The sequence below is a fragment of the Anser brachyrhynchus genome (assembly GCF_964034855.1).
Source record: "Anser brachyrhynchus genome assembly, chromosome: 14".
NCBI lineage: Eukaryota > Metazoa > Chordata > Aves > Anseriformes > Anatidae > Anser > Anser brachyrhynchus.
This window is the reverse complement of record NC_137709.1, coordinates 3,922,338-3,941,771: the sequence shown is the minus strand read 5'-3', so window position 1 is coordinate 3,941,771 and position 19,434 is coordinate 3,922,338. Positions and strand designations below refer to the sequence as shown.

The 19,434-nt window shown below is 47.8% G+C and overlaps 1 protein-coding gene across 1 annotated transcript in view; it reads right to left on the bottom strand.

Annotated features, from left to right (window-relative positions):
- Positions 1-19,177, bottom strand: part of SMAD5 (SMAD family member 5) — a 74,411-nt gene extending 55,234 nt beyond the window's left edge. The window contains exon 1 of the mRNA XM_080555391.1: positions 19,023-19,177. The gene's annotated coding sequence lies outside the window, so the exon portion shown is untranslated. The remainder of the gene's footprint in view (positions 1-19,022) is intronic.
- Between the last annotated feature and the right edge of the window lie 257 nt (positions 19,178-19,434).

Genomic DNA, 19,434 nt, shown 5'->3' with positions numbered 1-19,434 from the left:
GTATAAATAAGGTCCAACAACAATTAGATTAGAGGTTAGATTGCCTCCCAAAGCCCCAAGAGAGCAGCAAGAATAACAGGGAGAGGATACAGAGCTGCCTGGTAGGCAGCTCATGCCAGCACACACCTGCAGCAGACCCCAGCCAACACCACAAACAAAATCCATCAGGTCACGTAACAGCAGGACACATCCCAGTAGTGCCCAGAGCAGCCCCCACTTCTTTGGGTCCATGGAAAGAGCTGAGGCAGCTCTGTCCGTGCTGCACAACCCCCTTTTTTTTTTCCTACCTCTGGGAAAGCCTCAGATGCATGCTGTTAGTCCAGGGCAGGAGCGCTAGTCTCCAGCATGTCCTATGGCACCTCAGTTGGAAACAGCTGGCTAGGCAGCACTCAGGTCTTGTGCAGAGCATTAATTTAGAGTTTAATAGCAAAAACGTAGGCATAAGGATTTTATTATTACTTTTACTTTTTGGTTGTTTGTTTTATGACTTATTCTTTCAGATCAAAGATGCTAAAACCTTGGGAATGAAACCACCATGAGGAGCAAGAACTTTCCCTTGGAGTAGGCAGTGGAAGCAGAGAGGCTCCGTTCTTGAGCTGGTTTTGGTGTTGTTGTTTGAACCACAACACCATGGTGATAGCCGTGAGAAAACCTCCTACAGTTTGGACACAGATCCTACTGACTTAAGCAATTTCAAGGATACCCAGTGCATTTTTGAGGCTTGGAATGACTGTGGCTGTGTTGAAAGTTTGTTCCTTTGTTGAAGCAGGTTCATCCCATGTGCCCGCTGGACCGCAGCCACCCCCTGCTCCCACGGCCGTGCCCCACGGCCTCTCCTGCTACGCCTGCTGGGAGGTTGGGTGGACTCTTTCTGTACGTCACTCCCAATTTACCCCTGCACTTCCAGCCTCTTCTTTCCATTCACATTTTAAATTTTAACTTTTAATCCCCTTCTGCTGAGTCTGAACATTGTTTTTAGAGATGCCTCCCACCAGTCCTTTCCTCTGCCCCCGTGCTGCTGCGGACCAGGGCTGCCCCCCCCAGAAGCCCTTCCCAAAAGTTGCATTTTCCTTTTTGTCCTGAAAGTTCAGAATGAGAATCCGACCCAATTCAGTTTGTAAGTCATATCTCCATATATTTTTATTACGCTTTTCCTCCATTTATTTTGGTTGGAAAGATATTCCTGAGAGCAAAACCAAACACCTAAGGCCACCACAAATACTTCATCCCAACAATATAGTCCTGATGACACACTGACCTACCCCATTCTTGCCTCACATACCCCCTCACACATTTCTGCACACATTATGATGCCTGCTTCTCCGGTAAGCCTCAGGTTTAGGCGGTGTTCTTGTATGCTTGGGAAAACTATTCCCATATTATTTAATAGATTCCATCAGTTGCTTTTTTGCACACCCCTGATCACACCACACTTCAAACATGCTCTGAAAAAGCCATGAATCAGCTGTTGATATTTATTTTTATATGAGCAATTTCATTGTGGAGCAGTTTTCAATGATGCTGTGCTGCCTTCAGCTCGGCTTAACCCCCTGCTCCCACCAAGGAGGCGGCAGCTATGCACATGCACCTCTCCACCTGGTTATCATTAAACATTGTGCTGACAACTGAAATCTTTAGTAATTACATGACAAAACTCCAACCTCAAAATCCTCCTGCAGCTTCCACAAACATCTCCCACTTCTTTTCATGAGGCAGCAAGGCCCAAAGCGAGTGGGGAAACAATGCCTGCGAGCTAAATCACCAGCGCTCTGAATTATGCGCAGATTAATTCTCGTATTGATGTTAAGGGGGTTTCCTTTCTTGATATGATCATTTCCTTTAACTGCTGAACTTGGAAGGGAGCCGTCCCCTTTGCCATTGTGCAGGGCTGAACCACACTGGCCTCCCCAGCCATGTGCCTTTGTGCATGCAGGGGCTGCTGGTGCCCCCGGGGCCTCTCCTGCCCTCCGGGAACCAGCACACCCCATCCCCGCCAATGCCACAGCCCCGTGCCAATTCCCTGCCCTTCTTCCATAGGACACTCAAGTCTTTTGCTGTTAGGTTTTAGTTTCCCTTCTCTCAGGCAAAGGGCAGCTCCGTGGCCTTGCCCGTGACCTCGGAACACCCCGTCCTTTCCTGAGCTGCCCTTGTTGCTTGTTCCAGACTCGTGCTCCTTCTCTCCCTGGTGCCATCCACAGGCTCTGGGTCCCTCTCCAACAGCAGAGCTTTTGCAGCAGCCTCCAGACAGCACCTCACCAACATCTGCTTTACCCCTGTTTTCTCAGGGCCTGAGACGTGGCCTCAGCACAAAGCAGAGTTTCGTCATTAGCAGGAGCTACAATGCTCTAAAAATTACACAGCCGCCTCATCGCGCTGCTGCTGATTAATGCACCGCAGCCGTGGTGGAAACAATTTTTGTTTAAAATAAAAAAAAGAGCTACAGAGGGAAAAATACTCCCTATGGCCAAGTTGAACTCTCACTGAAATTCCCGTAACTCTCTCCTCTGGCTCCAGGGGGAACTGGACCAGATGCTCTCCAGGCCTACAAATAGATGAGATTTCTGTACAAGTCATCTATATATACACAGTCAATTCTAGCTCCTTTCTCCTCTGAGTCTTTTGTCTCATAAACAGCAGTAATGTGAGGAACGCTGTCCTCCCGTCACCTCAGTCCCTTAATGCCATAAACCCAGATTCCTGTACATGGTGGCAACCGCGGACTGCCACGTACGAAGCATCACCTCCTGACTTCGTTGCAGCATGGATTCGCGTTTTTCTCCGTGTCAGTTTTTGCTTACAGGCATCAGTTCTGCAGCACTTGGAGACAGCCATTGCCTGCCACCTGGGTGAGCAGGAAAGAGAGCAGTAGCTACACCAGCACCTTTGTAGAGCCAGGCATCAGGAAGCCATTAACCATCATTAACGAGTACTTTCTGTAGCTAGAGAGCTTCAGAATGTTTAAAGAGAGGTAAGCAGCCTTATCTGCTAAAAGGATTTAAGCAAATTGAGGTCAAAAGAGCTCTTCGAGAACAACCAGAAAAGCAAGCAGACATGGGAAGTCTTCCAGATCCACCCTCATCGGCCTGACCAAAACACACCGCAAGTCCATTTCAGGGAATTTAGGAGCATCCAATGTGTTTTAAGAGGAGATTGCTGAAGACACTGGCAGAGAGAAGAAATGCAGTAATGACAGAGAAGCTTTAAGAAGCAATGAAACCTCCCTCACACCACATGTCTGAAACAGAGGAACAAACAAAAGCTGTAATTACTAGAAGGAAACATTCCCAGAGCCAACGGTTATCTAATTAAAATAAAGACGGATATATACAGGATGGACCTGAGGACAAGCAGCCAAGTCCATGTCCCCAGACTGCCCCCCTATAAACAACACTTTCTGCCAGAAACCAGGCTTTCTGGTGTCTCGCAGCCAGAACCTAAACCACACCACACCAAGGCTTTTAGCAGCCACATCCCTCCCCTCCCCAGGGCCTCGGTAGGACTGATGACTCCAAAGACTCACAGACCCTATGCAAGACGGGATGCTGCCATGATCATGACTAGTGACACCTCGAGGCAGTGTGATAGAATCACATTCTGAAGAGGAAAAAGATTAAAAAAACACCAAAACAAAAAAAAAAAACCACCTTCACCTGCTTAGTATACATTTTTCCTTTTGGAGGGAGGAAAGTTGGGTTCAGATGGCCACCTCCCACAACTGAAACACATACACTGGCCCTTAGGACCTGTCCAAGCCTCATTGACTGCATCACACTACATTACTTGGTGTGGTTGGCCAACAGTAATCTTAGGAGGTGTTTAATTCTCACATTGTCTACAGCCAGAAGCTTAGCATTAAGGTCAGAGACGGTCATAAAGTGCTGGCTTCACACAACCAAAATGGGGCACAATAGCTTGCTACTGCCTTCCAGGATCATCTTCCCAACGCATCCCAGTGCCCTTCTCATTTCTTGGTATTAGAAATTAAATTGTCCTCACTCTGAAAGATGAGAGCACAGATTTTATGGTCTCTGTAGTTAGGAGGAAAATCAGACTAAAACAAACACCGATGTAATGTTACCTCTAGAACTGTGATTGAGCTACAGCTGCTTTTCCCCCTAATGTAATTTTCAACTTTTCAAAACTCCATTTAATTAACTTCATTTATTGCAACAAAATTAAAATCTAGATAACTAGGGAAATTTCCTTTCATTTACAATTTTTCTGCTTTTTTAATTGCTTGGCCCAAAAGCAAGCAGATCTTTTCTTATCAGCCTTCCATGCTTATTGTTAATTTTCTTCTATAAACTGAACTCCAGACGTCTTCCCAGTAAAAGCATGCCAGAATTTACAGTGGCACGAGGCTAAAGCAATAACTCCTGCAGAAACTAAGCAGATTTCATTACTGTCAGCATGTTTTTCGCATCAGAGGAAAAGGTTGGACAATTCAAATGTCACATAAAAGGTGGGATCATTTTACTAGGAGGGAAAGCTGGAAGATCTTGGTCCCCGTGGTATTTCAACAGCTGTAATTCCTCCTGCAAGGCAGAGGAGGAAACTGCAGAATTCTGGAGACAAAAGGCTGAAACAGAAGCTTTCTCTTAATTTCAGCAGAATTTGGACCAGCACAGGTATGTAGAAATAAGCTTGTTTTGAGTTTCATTCAGCTCCTACAGAAGGTATTGGCTCCTATTTCAGCTGGAGCAGACTATTGCTGCGTAAGAAAGGTCTGGAAGGTAGTTTGCCAAAGCAATGAAGAAGCTAATAGACCTTCGAAAGAGAAATCTGTCCTGTAGGCCAGCGTCTAAATTCCTTGTTAATTCTCTAGTTGCCTTGTGCAGCCCCCAGGAATTCAACCAAGTGCTCTGGGGTATCAGATATTTCTTTTTAAATCCTACCAACGCCCCATTTATTATTTAAATTAATTTTTATGCAGGTCTCCTTTTTCTCTTCACTTTTCTCTAAATCTTCGTATTTTACTCCTCTTCCCACATGAGTTGTTAGCCAAGGTCAAGCCCAGTCACGGCTTCTTCCCCAGTGAGGCCCAGAGGAGAGGCAGGCAGCCTCTAGGGAAGCCTGGAGGACTATCATATCTTTGGGCTGCTTCCCTGCAAGAACAACCAGAGAGAAACAGGAGATGCACACAATGCTTGCCGAGATCCTTGCCTTTGTCCCAGAGGAGAGGAGGTTGGCAGCAAGAGGCACCCATCTGAGGCTTTTGGTTACAGCAAGAAACTAGGCCCGAGGAGCGAACCTCCATGGTGTCCTCCCAACCTGAGAGAGGAGAGGTGACCTACAGGACATAGCATTTTATTTTTTTGTTTGTTTGTTTGCAAGAGAGAGTATTGTCTGAGTAAAATCAGAGACAAATGCTTTCTTCAAGACCTTAGGACCAAGCTTAGGTATTTCTGACTACAACTAGGGGAAGGAAAAAAAAGCGTGGCCTTGAACAGCAATAACAGTCGAGAATCCTAATAATTGTCCTACATTGCTTTTAGGTTTGACAATGAATAACTGCTCCTCGTCTCAACACAGAAGTACTTTTTAATTTTAATTCAAAATTAACTGGAAAAGCATCAATATGCAAACCATTAGCCACATCTTTGCACTAACACCACATTCAAAAGCTTTTGTCTGACATCACCCCGAAAACCTCACTGCTTTACTATCTGTATGTGTTCAGCATCCAGATACGTCAGAGTCCTGTCCCTCCAGCCCCTAAGGGCCAGCAAGAGATAGATGGGCTTTTGCAAAAGGAGAGCTTAGGACTCTTTCCAGGAGGCTGTGGAGAGCTGCCCCTGCATGAAGATCCACAGGGAGCAAAGGCAACAGGAGTGGAAAGAAAGATGCTGCTGACGGACCCATACAAAAAGCTGTGCTCTGTTCAGGACCCTGTGGAAAGTTAATAGGAAAAGAAGTCTCCAGCCATTGCCTGCCCTTAAAGCCAGCCCTGTGGCCACCAGCTCTGCAAGGCTAGGTGAGACACAGCCCAACCTGGGGCCAGGTTGATCTCTTCCTTCCTGAAGGTGACCTGTTTGGATGCCACCAACACCTCCACAAAGAGCAACTATGGCCTGGAAGGAGAGGTCTTGGGTCAAAGCCCAGTGAAGATCAGCCCTGATTTTGTAGGGCAAAGGAAAGGCAGTTCTGCTAATTCCTATGAAGCACTGGTTATTGAGGAAACAAATCATGACACAGTAGCTCACTTTAAACTGCTTTGCAGATGGTGAGTAGGCTGCAAATGAAAACCCAGGACACACAATGTTATAGACAAAATGAAAGCTTGAAACAGCAATAAATTTAAGGAAATGATTTTTGAAATCTCTAGACTGTCTGCATAGAGTCTGGCCATATTAAAGTGACTGTGCTCTTTCCACAACTAAAATACTTGACATGCCTGAAGAAGCCTTATGCAAACAGGCAAATAAACATGCTTACGTTTGATCTAACAAGCTGGCATTTCTTGTGGCACTGCACATTGGCACAACAAGTTTTTAAAATGGAACAGAAAAGCGGAACAGGCAGTGGGAGAGACCCTCCCAGGAAAACCACACAAAACCGTGCAAAATACCCTGACAAACAAGGCTCTGCAACACCTACCCTGCCTGCTCTGCTTCTATAGGAGAAGCCTCGATGCCTGGAAAGAACAGCCAGTGAAAATCTACTGGTACTTGCTCTCAGATTACCTCTTGGAATAAGCCAGAAATCATTACGATCCACCGGGCTGTGCACTCCTTGCCTCCCTATTCCTTAGCTTTATAACTGCTCAGAGCTCTTCTATACCAAAAAGCAATAGGAAATTCTAGCTTATTTGGTGTTACAATTTGCAGTTTCGTGTGAAGCATCTTCATGATCTAAGTGCTTCAGAGCGGCATTCCTTTCCAATTAACCACATACAATTTGCAGGAGATAGTTTCTTTGGAGAAAGCAGCAGCATGTCAGAAGGACATCCAAAAGGCTATGGCTTGGACATCAATGCGAGAATGGAATAGCTTTCAGTATTAAAAAGACATTTTCCATTAATATTTGGATGTCAAGTGAGTAATTTCAGCATATGAAAGCTACTGCCGGGGAGGGATGCCCATGTGTTAATGAACAAAGGTCATCTATCCCGTGTAGCCTCCCTGGAACAGACCGGCTGCTGGAGACAGGACAAGTGGTGCTTGATTCAAAATAATCATGGCCTCAACCCAGGCTCTGCTAATGAGTCATTTTTATCTGGGAACATTTCTTCAGTGCAGCTGCTTTCAGATCCTAGTGTTGACATGCATGGTTGAAATTGGTTGAAGTCTTCAGAGACACAGGGAATTCGGGCACAGCTTCCAACACCCCTCAAGAACAGGGAGTTCTCCAAGCATCAGGCTCCACGTACAGAGCCTTTTTGCTCAAGTGCCATGAGTGCATCCACGGATATTTCCCATGTTGAAGCTTAAGGAAAAAGTGAGTGTGGGCAGTCAGCGCCTTAGACGCTCAGCAAAGCTGAGGACTTGGCCTTCTTTCTGTAGTCAGAGACTCAAACACCAGTAGCTCAGCTGCACTCCAAGCTCCCCACACTAGTACATAGCTGTGTTGGACAAGCCAGCCCGAAGTAGCTTCAAAGATACTCCCCGTGGCTCCCAACATTTGAATGTTTGGGCTGGAAGTTGCTGGTGGCCACATTGTGCGCTGGTGGCTGCTGAGAGCAGCCAAATGGCTTGGGGAAGCCCCAGGATCCCAGAGCAGCCATCCTGGGACAGTAAGTCTGTCCACAGGATCTCTGGAAAGAGAGGAGTGCCACAAAAACCATTAGCACAGCCAATTGTCCGTACCAGACACACAAGGGAGACTGAGGATTTGCTCCCAGGCAGTAAAAGATCCCTGGGGACCCCGATGACCCATTTTAAGAGAGCTTTGCAGCAACAGAACAGTTAGCAGCTGCCCTGTGGCTGACAAAAGTCTGCTGTACTTAGTTTGACTTAAGTATTTTTTTTTTTTACCTTTGTTCCCATGACTTGATGAATGCAGGAGTAAGAGGAAAAAACCCAAGTGCCTACTACATTCATCCAAACCTTCCATTTGCTTTGACATTCCTCCTTTCCCTTTTCCCTGTGGCCTCACAGGGACAATAACTTTTCCATGCCATGAGCTGGAAGCAATTAACAGAGACAACAGAAAAACATCCTTTACAGATTAGTTCACATAAGTAATTGCATTAGAGTTCTCAGTAAAACCGTGTTGAAGCCAAAAAGCTCCTGGCTTTAGAGCATGCAGGTGGTTCCAATTACAGGCACCTTCTTGCAAGTGAAATCACAGGCTTGCTTCAAGTGACAGCAGCTCTGTACCTACAGTAATTGTGTGACACTTGTGATATATTTGACTGCCAGAAACATGGCTATCTAATCTCCAGGAACAGATTACCAGAACCAGAAAAATGTGGATGGAGTCTAGAGTAGACAGAATTATACTACTACCTTACCGTGGTGGTTTATTTTTTACATAAAACTCATAAAATGCAAGGCATCTGTATGTGCAAAATGTAGAGGGATGGAGAAAAAACCCTCATTAAAATCCAGCAGATGAGGCACAGACAAATTCCAGAGGCTTTGCCAGTATTAAGCAAGCAGTACTTACAGCCATGGGAGACTAAAACTTTACAGACGTCTGCATCCCATACGCACATAGTGGCAAAAAGAGAGGTAATCGTTCACAAATAGACCCTGTGCCATGGTTTGAAAGGCCATGCTAACATGAACGTACACTTATTATCTGAATGGATCTGCTATAGATGTAACATCAGTGTTAATATACCATATTATGTCTTTATTTAGGTACTTATATTAGGTGTGTTAAAATACATATAAATTGATGTAGGCAGTTTACTCAAATGGAAAGACATAGCTGACATAGCAAAGGCATTTGCGGCTCAGCTTCAGCATCACGCCAAGCACAAAGCCAAGGTCTGCAGGAGAGCTCTATGAGGTTGGGATGGGGAGGGAGGGATGAAGCCAGGAGCTGCCACTAGGCAGAGGCAGGGCCACGGGCAGGTGTGCTGTTGGCTAGCTCACACTTGCATATCCTCGAGTTCCTGTCCTGGTCAAAAATAACAAGGGAAACAGAAGGTACAAATTTCTCTCCATGAAGGAGTGAGCTAAGAGCAGATAACTCACGTATGCAGCGTGTTCCCTCTATGAATAGATACCTGGTGGGCAGATCTCTTTTGTAACAGCAGAACTAACAAATACATATTATGTATTATATATTTATATTTTTGTTTTGTTGTGGCACGTACAGATCACCACAAGGCATTAACATCCAGGCTGTGTCAGCCCGGCAATGTGCATACACTACAATTCACATAACTGATAAGCCCAGAATTACCAGGATGTGGGCGTTCAGGCTGCTAACTTGGGCTGATGGCCACAGTAATCTCATTCTGCTTTTGTTCCCAAGCCTTCTGTCCTATCCTACAGCCCATGCTGCATGCTGTTGTAGGGATGTGAGTAGGAGCAACTGCAGCAGAGCCTTATTCTTTCTGATGGACCCAGTTCTGAGAGTCTAATTGATTAATCAAGGCTCCTATAAGGTAAAATCTATTTCAAGATGCTATCCCACTTGCAGCAGGACAGACTGACTCAGCTAAAGCCCCCAGCAGAGTAGAAAAAGCCATCCTTTGCAGAGCAGTCCCCAAACCAGGAGCTGGTCATTCCTCTTCTCCATCCCTCTCTAACCAGCTGCCATCCCTCGTGAGCAGCCAGTACCGATACTCCCCAATGTTCTGTTCCTGGAGCTTCCCAAACCCATGCAGAGAGCTGGGACACCTCCTGCATCTCTCACTGAAAGGACAAAATGTATCACTAATCTGCACCTGAGGTGTGGGTGAGCTCCTCCAGCCTAAATCCAGCCTGAAATACCAGCAGCTGTTTCTCAAACTCCAGTGGGAGTTGTGCTGTGATGGTCTCCACCCCTCGTACCGCGGGTGGGCTATTAGGTACAATGAGAACGCTTGTCTCATTTTACTTTTCACAAAGCTATGGTTTCAGCGAAACCACATTTCCCAGCAAAGAAAGGTTTCACTGGAAAATTCCCAAAGCAGATCTAATTCTCTTCTAAATGTCATAAAAATTCCAGGACAGCTCCTCCAGTGCTGTAAGTCCAGCGCCCAAGGCATGGTGGAGCAATGCCACCTCAGCAGGGACCTGGCACACGGGGCTGTGGCCAGCTGCTTTCTTCCTACTCTTATGGACATTTCAGTTTGCCTTTACCTTAAGCAACCCAAGCCACACTGGACAGCTGTAATATTAGATGCATAGCTCGTTCCTTTTTTCGTGTCTTGCCATCCAGGCTGTCATGGTGATCCCTTACACTGAACCATCTGTAAGCTTGTGTTTGGCAGTGGGCAGTGCAGGGCAATGTCTTCATGAGTCAGTATTTGTTGTCTGGAGCACTGGTTTACTGTTGTCTGCAGCTTTGGTTTTGGGGACACAGTTACCTACTTCCATGTGGGTTCCCCCCCCCCCCAACACACACACAAATGAAGGGGCTCTCAGCCTTGCTGTATCCCTGCCATTCCCTAGTAATCATGGCAAGATTGAGAGAATAAGTATGACAGTATTATTCTGACATTTCCACTAAAATAAATAAAAAGATGGGAAGGGGTCAGGCAATGCCCATTCAAGCTGATGGGCAGAGACTTAAAAGCAGTCTGCAGCCCCAAACCAGACAGCATCACAGAGCTTAATGTAGGCAGCCAGATTTTTTCCTCATAAATTATGCAGAAAAGGGATTTCATTGATGGCCTTTCAAAACTAGTAAAGGGACCTCCTCCTTGCCACAGCCCTGGTGTCTGACCTCAGCTGAATTGCTTTCTTTTACATGCGTGTGTTGCTGAATCCCTGTGGTCTGGGAAGGAGCTGCCCCAGGAGACATCTGCACACAAACACGGGTGACAGGACAGCGTGCTACAAAGGGACGAGGCTGTTCCAGCAGCACTGATGCACGAAAGCAGGGAAACAGACGTTCGGTCATCTCCTCATCTACACGTGCCTGTGAGATCCATGTCAAGGCTTTGACCTACCACTGGGTAAAACCATCACTAAGGCTTCTGGAGAGCCACAGCTCTAGAGGGAAGGTACGTGGGCAGCAGCAGCCGGCTGAGCACCCCAACAAGTCTCTACTGAAGGGAACGTAAAAGAGCAAAGACAGCAGCAGTGAAATACCTTAACCACTTTCACAAGCCTCACCTGGTGACACCTGGGGCCCAAACACTAACTAGGAGACAGACAAAACATTTTTCTCTGCTATGCTGTGCCCCTCCTGCCTGCCTACACATCTGCAGAGGCTCAGAGGGACACTTCATTCCCACCAAGCGTCTGCTTTGAGTTAGACTTGTTCCAGATAGGAGAACATGAAGAACCCATGACTCACACTGCCATGCCTGGCCCAGGGAGCTGGGTGTCTCAGGCAGGGAAAGAAAACCCAGGGATGCTTCGGAGGGGATGGCAGGAGGGTGCCACAACACAGAGCTGCCAGGGGGTCTGTGCATTGCCCATACCCTCAGACAGGACCTGAAAGCAGAAATCAAGCTTCTATTACGGGTAATGCAAGGTCTCAGATAGATATTCACCATATGCAACAGGACAAACACTTCTGGACACTTCTCAAGGGAAAAAATCACTCAAGCGTGGCAGGCTTTGCAAACCTTAGCAAAGCCCTTAGCAAATCTGCATGCTGAAGGAGATGCAACATTAAAGGGAGCTGCAGGATTATGTGGTGACAAACAACTACGAAGCTAGCCTGTTTAAAACCCCTGCAACTGAGAACATTTCTGTGGATACTGTCCAACCGTCCCCACCTTTGGGCTTGGCTCCTAGGGTATCTTCCCAGCTGATGAAAAAATTTTGTTTTCCATATAGTATCTGCAGTGACAGCATAAAAGTACAGAAAAAGCAATCGCACAGGCCTCTTTTCTCTCGTGCACCCAGCATTGCCCACCTGGGTGCTCTACTTTCCTCCCAGGACTGAACCAGATAGCTTTTCTACTCCAATGCACTCTATGAATAAATTTGCTGCAGAGCTCCATATTTTATACCGTAATAAAGCCTTCCTGAGATCCCACTGCTGTTCGTTGCTGGAATTTACAGGAATCCTTAAAAGTTCATTTCCTTTTACAATTTTTTGGCCTCTTAACAGGCATGCTGCTCACTGAAAACCACCCAGACAATGAAGTGCAACTCAGCCTGTGCGCTCCTCCAGCCAAGCTCACTGCCCACCATTGACTCATTCAAAAGAGAATTAAATCATAGACGTGGATGAGGATTTGCTACCAAGAGAATTTGAAAGTAATAAAGTCTCAGCATCAGAACAAAATTTTAGAAAACTCTTCTCTTTCCATTATTGCACCATAATAAGAGCTCACTGCTGAAGCTCTTAAAAATATCTAAATATGAAGGCTGTAGCAGGGATGGAGGAGGTTATTTCAATAAATACTCCAGTTTATAGCTCTGTACTTCTCCTCTTCATTTTGAAGATGCTTGATTTGAAGAGTATGATTACAAAATATACAGAAAGGACATTGGAATCATTTCATCTCTACGTCAACACCTTTGACTATGAAATGACATAAATCACTTTTTAAAAGCTTAATAATGCCTTTTGCCTGAAGATGGAATTTAGTGACTTCATAAATGGCAGAAGCTGTTTAAAACAATTCCACAAAGATTTGGTGTTAGATTTTTTTCCATTTCATAGAGCTCCAAAATATCTCAATACCAAATAATGAATGAGCAGAAACAAGAAAATCCTAGAAAACAAAAAGCTTGAGGGGAAAAAAAAAAACCCCAAGCATGAAGAACCAGATATGAGCCCAAAGGAGTTCATTTCCTTCAGGTGTCTGCTGCTCACACTGGCCTCGTCCCTGACTCACTGCTTTCCATTCAAGTTCTGCATTGTTTTCCCTCAAAAGCACATTAAGGGCTTGAAAATGCCAATCCCCTGAGATGGATAGCTACCATGAGAGCAGGTACAACACACATACCATTACTGAAAGCTTTCCAAAAACCCTTTTCTGGCCACAAACAGCCCTAACTTAAAGATTTTATCATTATCCAGCCTGTCACATCATACAGCACAACTGCTAACATTGAGGTATAACAGCTTTTTTTCCATTTATTATTTTTTTTTTAATTAAGATAACCTCCTTCCGTATTGCCATGCAGACATACTGTGTACAGAAAATGGGCTGTCTGGAAGGGACCAACACTTCAAGAATCATGAACTGTTTTGAGGCTATGAAGCAGTGGAAGCCTGTTGCTATTTAGACTTTTTTTTATTATTAAAAAAATAGATCTTAGCTACAGTTTACTTTTCCCACTTAGAAACGTGGAAAAGTTTGTTCAGCTTAAAATTTCCTGTTTGGCATTAGCAGCTGCTGGCTATGGTATTTATAAATATTTCAGCAGACATTTCTAGGGGAATCTGGTTACGATTAGGTGGGGAGCGACACGGCTCCGCAGCCCTCGGCTCGCGGGCAGCCCCCGTGCCACAGGAGGCGAGGGTCACTGCTGGGCGAGCGTCAGCAGCCGGGGCTGAAGCTTTAGGGGGCCTGTTTTCAACCAGGAGAGTGAAGTCACTCGCTTGTGGTGTCCAGATGTAGTAGCTTGGGAGGAACATTTGGGTGGCAGGCCTGGGACCACCTACTCCAAGCACAACTCATTGCATTTCCCTGGCTCCCCGGTGCCCTGCAGCACCCTCAAGTTGTTTGTGCAGGGCAGAAACACGCATCCCCATGCTCAGCATCCCTCCCTGCCCATCAGCCCTGCACATCCCAGCGCTTTGTGCTCTCCCTGGGTATGCCCAGCCTCAGTTTCCCCTGATTCCCATTATTAGGACCTAAGCATCATATTAAAACAAAGCATCAAAGAACAAAAGGCAGTAGGAAGAGCCCAGATGAAGGCAACCCTTTGATTTCCCAGGCACGTCCTCCCACAGCTTTCTGAAGCCTTCATCCCACTGAACCAAAGGCCTGCTATTTCTCCCCTGGCAGCCACCACCTCACTTCAGGGCTACCCATGGCCAATTTCTTCCTAGCTTTTTTTTTTTTTTTTTTAAAAAGTCTCCAGTATGATGTGGACTGCTCCGCTCAGTAAAAGAGCCCCCAGACATCTCAGCATCACCTTGCTTTCTGCAAGGCTTTATGCAGTGGGCACAGAGCATCCTGACCAGGCACTTCTGACCCTCAGTGCCATCCCTTGGTGGCAGGCAGAGGAAGAGGGACACAGCTTCCCAACAAGCCAGCTCACTCAGGGGAGGGTCAGGAAACCTAACAAACAAAGAGGCAATGGCATTGCTTCAGAAACTGTTAAGCTGGAAATGAAGCTGCACTTCGTACTGTAAAGGTACTTAGTGGGGGCAGATTACTCAGAGAAGATGCATGTCAGCGCATTGCTTTTCCCCCAGACCACCTGGTTTCTACCTCCCTAAAGACAGGGAGGCTCCCCAAAAGACGGGCACAGCTCCGCGGTGGCAGCAGCCACACAGCCAGTGGTGGCCAGCACTCATGGCCCTGTCTGTGAGCCCCAAGCAGGCCTTCTGCCAAGCCTGCCCACCCCAGGAGCTTTTCGGGCCTGCACAGCTCCGCCATGGCTCACAGTCAGCACTGAGGTGCACAGAGCTGATCTGAGCTCCTGGCAGCGTGGCAAAGCTGCAGGGGCCTGCGGGGGACATAGGGACCAGTGAGCCATGGGCCTGCACACTCGCTTTGACACCTTGCCCGAGGTGAGCAGGTCTGAGAGAAGGCTGTAGTGGCTTCTTGCTACAAAGCAAGTGAGCAAGAGCATCCTGCAACATCTCCCCAGCGTCACCCCCAGGCAGGTGGGACAGAGATCCTCATCTAGCCCTGTCTCCTCTGTGAGACTCTCAGTCTCTGTAGACACACTATTTTTTTTTCCTAGAGAAAGGGTTCGTTCCTGTGTATGTCAGTGCGGCAGCCTGCCAGACCCTGCATGTGAGCACCCTGGTGCAATGCTGCCAGTCCTGGGGGACCTGGATGCTCTGGCACAGCCCCTTGCTGCAGAGACCCCAAGCTAACCCAGCTCAGAGTCCTCTCTTTTGTAACTCAACTCAGGCCTCGGTAGCTTCACAGGGATATCAGAAAAGCTTGGAGCACGCGCCATTTTATCACTGCTTCCCCAGATTTCAGGGTAACAGCAGCACAAGAAGGTAAAAAGAGCCCAGAACAAGAAAACAAACAATCCTGCAGTCGAAACATCTTATGAGAAAAGTAGCTAAGTTCCCCATTTGCTGGTTTTACATAAAAAGAGAAAAATATGCTGAGCAAATGAAAGGCACAGCAGCGCCTCGCCCCCAGCCTGTTTCCGGCCATACCCAGTCGCACCATGAGCTTGGTGAGGAGCAGCATTTCCTGACCCTCAAGTGCTCGCAGCTGGTGTTGTCCCAGAGCACTTTCTGCTGATGCTCCTTGGTTCCCTTTGCCTTGCGTGACTGCTCTGCAGCTTTGCTTTGTTTATCCCACTTCTTCCTGCGCTTTAGTTACAAGCTAAGGAAAGGAACCAGCCACTTGTGCTCGTCTAGTTACTTGCTGGTGCCAGTTCACATCTGTGTGGGTGATTAATGGGGTGTGTCACTGTCATCCACGGGAACCAAAATTGCAAAATCGGGTCCCACTGAGTGCGGGGACGGACACACCACTGTCAGGGACTCGTCTGTAAGTGTTGTAGCCAAGCAGTCTGGGGTCTGCAGGATAAGAAGGCTGAGGTTCCCTGTCCAGTTGTAGGACCAGACTTGGTAGGATGCCCCGGCCAGCCCCAGGGTGCCCAGAGGCACCAAGCTGGAAGGCACACCACCGTGTGAGCCTGACCAGTGCCCAAAGCAATGAACACTACTGACAGCACTGCATGCACACCGTGCCAATTATATGAAGTAGGAAGCCTACTGCTTACAGCAGCTGGATGCATCCTCAGACTAGTGTTATAAAATGAGCTTGAATTATAAGGTCAGGACTGCTGTGACCATCGCTTCACCTCTCTGCAGAGCCATCCTCAGGCTCCTTATGGGGGCCAGCAGCTCTAGGAGTGCTGTATGTATGTGAATAGTGCTGCCATACTTGCAGGGTGTACAGTTTTCCACCTAATGGTCACTGAAATAGGTCACTTATCCGCTTTAAACCAAAGGCAGGATGCTAGAAGAGCTACACAGAATCACTGATGCAAGTCCTGAAATCTGAGTTCATCCACCTGCCTCCACAAAACCAAAAATTCAACGAGCACCCTCGGAGGGCCTCCAGGTTCTGCACAATTATTTTCCAAACCGGAGATCTTGATTCTCCTCCAAAAGCAATGGTCAATATATAACCAGCTTTGCATTTGTCACAAACAACAGAGCTTGATGCACAAGCGGTGTATGGAAAAAACAGGTGTGCCTTCAGAAGTCGGGCAAAGTCCCATTGGAAAGAACTGACTGAACAGAGAGAGAAGACAGGCTGCAAGCTCGAAGCCTAGGAGGAAGCCAACCTGTGAAAAACCACAGACACGTCAAGGGTGAGCAGGAAAGAGACGTGCCTGGGCCCACTTGTGAACTCTGTAAGAACTTTGCCAGTGTCTTGAATGGCCATGTTCCTTCCCAGGAGGAAGGAACGGATCCTTCGGAGGGCTGGGCTGCCTCTGCAGGGGATGTCCCCATGCCCTGCAGGCTCACTGGATACCTGCTACCGCTCTGTGTTCACAGCGGGTGACCTTTCTGGGGAACAGTGCTGAACTTCTGCAAAGCACTTACTCGAAAACTTTACAAAACATTGAGGCATCAGTAGCTGTTGAAAGGAAAGTACCCTCAGATATTTTTATTCAAGGAATTTTACAGATTTCTGCAAAGTCTCTCAAATGTGTCACCGAAAAGCACTCCGAAGGAAAACCACACGTGTTGCCTGAGCCGCAGCTGGCTGCCTCGGATCCCGATGGCTCCTTCGAGCCCACCCTTCCCCAGCGCCAACCTCACCCGGCATTTTCCTTTGCGCTCCCTCCGAGGCAGCAGCCAGCAGGTGCGATGGCTTCCAGCAAGCCACGTGTAGCAAGGAGCGCTTCCGTACAGCAGCAGAGCAGGGAGCACATCCCTAACAGCGTGTGGGTGGCCTCCCCCTGCCCTCAGGGGTCATCCCGCAGCACATCTGGCTGCGGCGCCTCGGTGGCGCTCAAGCAGCTGCCCCGCTCTGCCTGGCCTTGGACACAAAGCACACGCTTAAAAGCTGTACTTTTCCTAACTGGACTTCAGCATACATTTAATTATTTTGTTGAACGGGAGCCACTGAAAGTACACAAATTATTATTATAAAAAAGTAAACAAGGGAGTCTGCACATTCCCAGAAATATTCAACAAGAAAACATTCATTTATTTTTCCCCCTTTTAGACTTAAACCTCCCTGAGAAGGCTCATACTTACTCATTTTTTTATTTTATTTTTTTGGAAAAGAAAGAGCCCTGAAAAGAGCTCCTGTGGAGGACAGCTCTGCTTTGAATGCCCGCATGCACCCATCTGCTCTGTGTTTTGGGTGGAAATACTCTAATTGAGAGAAAGCAACGTTGCTGATGCAGTACGTTCACGTGCCAAATACCCTAGGGGTGTTTGCCATGAAAAGCCCAATCCCAAACACCGCTCGCTGCTTCTCTGCAGCACAGGTAATGATGCCCAGGATGCTGCTAGGAGCATCCCTGCCCTGACACATGCAGAAATAGCCTTTAAAAGGCTTTCCCCCCCCCCCCCCCCCCCCCTCTCTGCCCCTACGTTGTTTCTGCCTGGAGACCCCCTGGAGCCACCAGCAGTGGGGCAGGCACGCGGGGTAGCAGCACAGCCCGGGGCTGGGACATGCCTCCACCGCCCCCCGGCAGCCTGCAGCACCCAGGCAGGCCGGGGGGGCTCCGTAGCCTTCAGCCAGCACTTCCCCAGAGCAGCTGTGTTCCTCCACACCCCCAGCAGCTTCCTTCTGCCTTTCACTTCCAACTCTCATAACATTGCCAAAAAAAAAAAGAGAAAAACCCTCTTTAGAAGATGGCAGATGAGTGGGACATTCCCATCGCCTCAGCACTCCTCGTTTCCTCATCTCCCAGCTGCTCGCCTCTTGCTTCCCCCTCCTGGGAGGGGGGGAGCAAAAACATCTCCCCCCTGGGGGCAGCTGCCTGCACCGCCCTGCCTCTGGGGGTGGAGGGACCCCTGGGGGAAAACGCCCCTGAAACGAAGCAAGAAATGCTGCTGATCAACTAAAGCAGCTCAACTGTCATCTTCAATCTGGGTTTGCCCCTCCAGAGGGCATCGGGTTGAGAAACCAACGTGGAGCTGGGAATTAGGTTGTGTCCAGAGTTTTCACCAGCACAAGTCATCAACTGGAGACACCAAAGCACAGAGGACTTCTAAGAACAGAGCTCGTGGGAAGGCTCCCCGGGACAGCTTCCCAGGATGTGGGATCCCAGGGAAATTGTAGGGAAGACAGAGCAGGGACGTGGGCCCTGCGGTGAGCTCGGATGGAGCAGGAGGTGTGTGGGAGGGAGCACTGCCAGGGGGCAGAGGGGACATGCCATGGGAGAGGGTGAAAAGGGATCAAAGGGGGTTGAAAGGATAATCCTAACAAGGAAGACTGTCCCTGGAGGCCAAAGGCCTGTGGAAGGACTTCTAGCACCTACCAGCTGCTGTGGAAACCTAAAGCCAACAGTAAGACTTTCAGAGCCCTGTATGTGGTAGGAATCTGCACCTCTACCTACTGCAGGTGTTGTTGCGATTCACAGGTCTGGCAAACTCCTTGAAGCAAGCCAAGCAAAGTCAGACCACGTACCAAGCACAAAGACCATCACTGCGTCATCGCTAGCCCCAAGGCCTGCCCACAAACCAGGCAGCAGGATGCCAGAGCTGTGCCAGCGGAGGGGACATCTCAGTCACATCTAAGCAAGGCTTGTCCAGTCCCACCTTCTGTAGGGGCTTCATTTTTGCAAAGAAACACTTCACCAGCCAGGTCAGATACAAGGAAGATACCAGCAAAAGGCACTCACCTAGGTGAGGAGCAGATCTAGCTTCCAGCTTCCCAGACATCAAAGGATTTCACAGTGCTTTTTCTTGAAGTGTCAAGGGAAAACAAAATGAGACAAAAAAGAAAAAAGCCCTCTGCAACTGAACACACTACTGAGCAAGCTGCAAAAACCTTTCTCTCTCCCTCTCTCAGGCTTTTGTATGAGTCGATAATTGATTGTCCTAATTGCAAAGGGCTGAGCCTCCCCCAGGAGCCTGTCTCCTGGTGCAGCCCATCTTCCTGAGGCTGCTGGGAACAGGTAGCTCAGGATGTTCCCCATCACCTCTCAGGGCTCACCTAACGCAGGGCTGGGCCACAGCAGAAAAATAAAGAGATGGGAGGTTGGGGAGGGGCAATAAAAGAAGAGGCTGGTTATTTTTCACACATTTGAATTA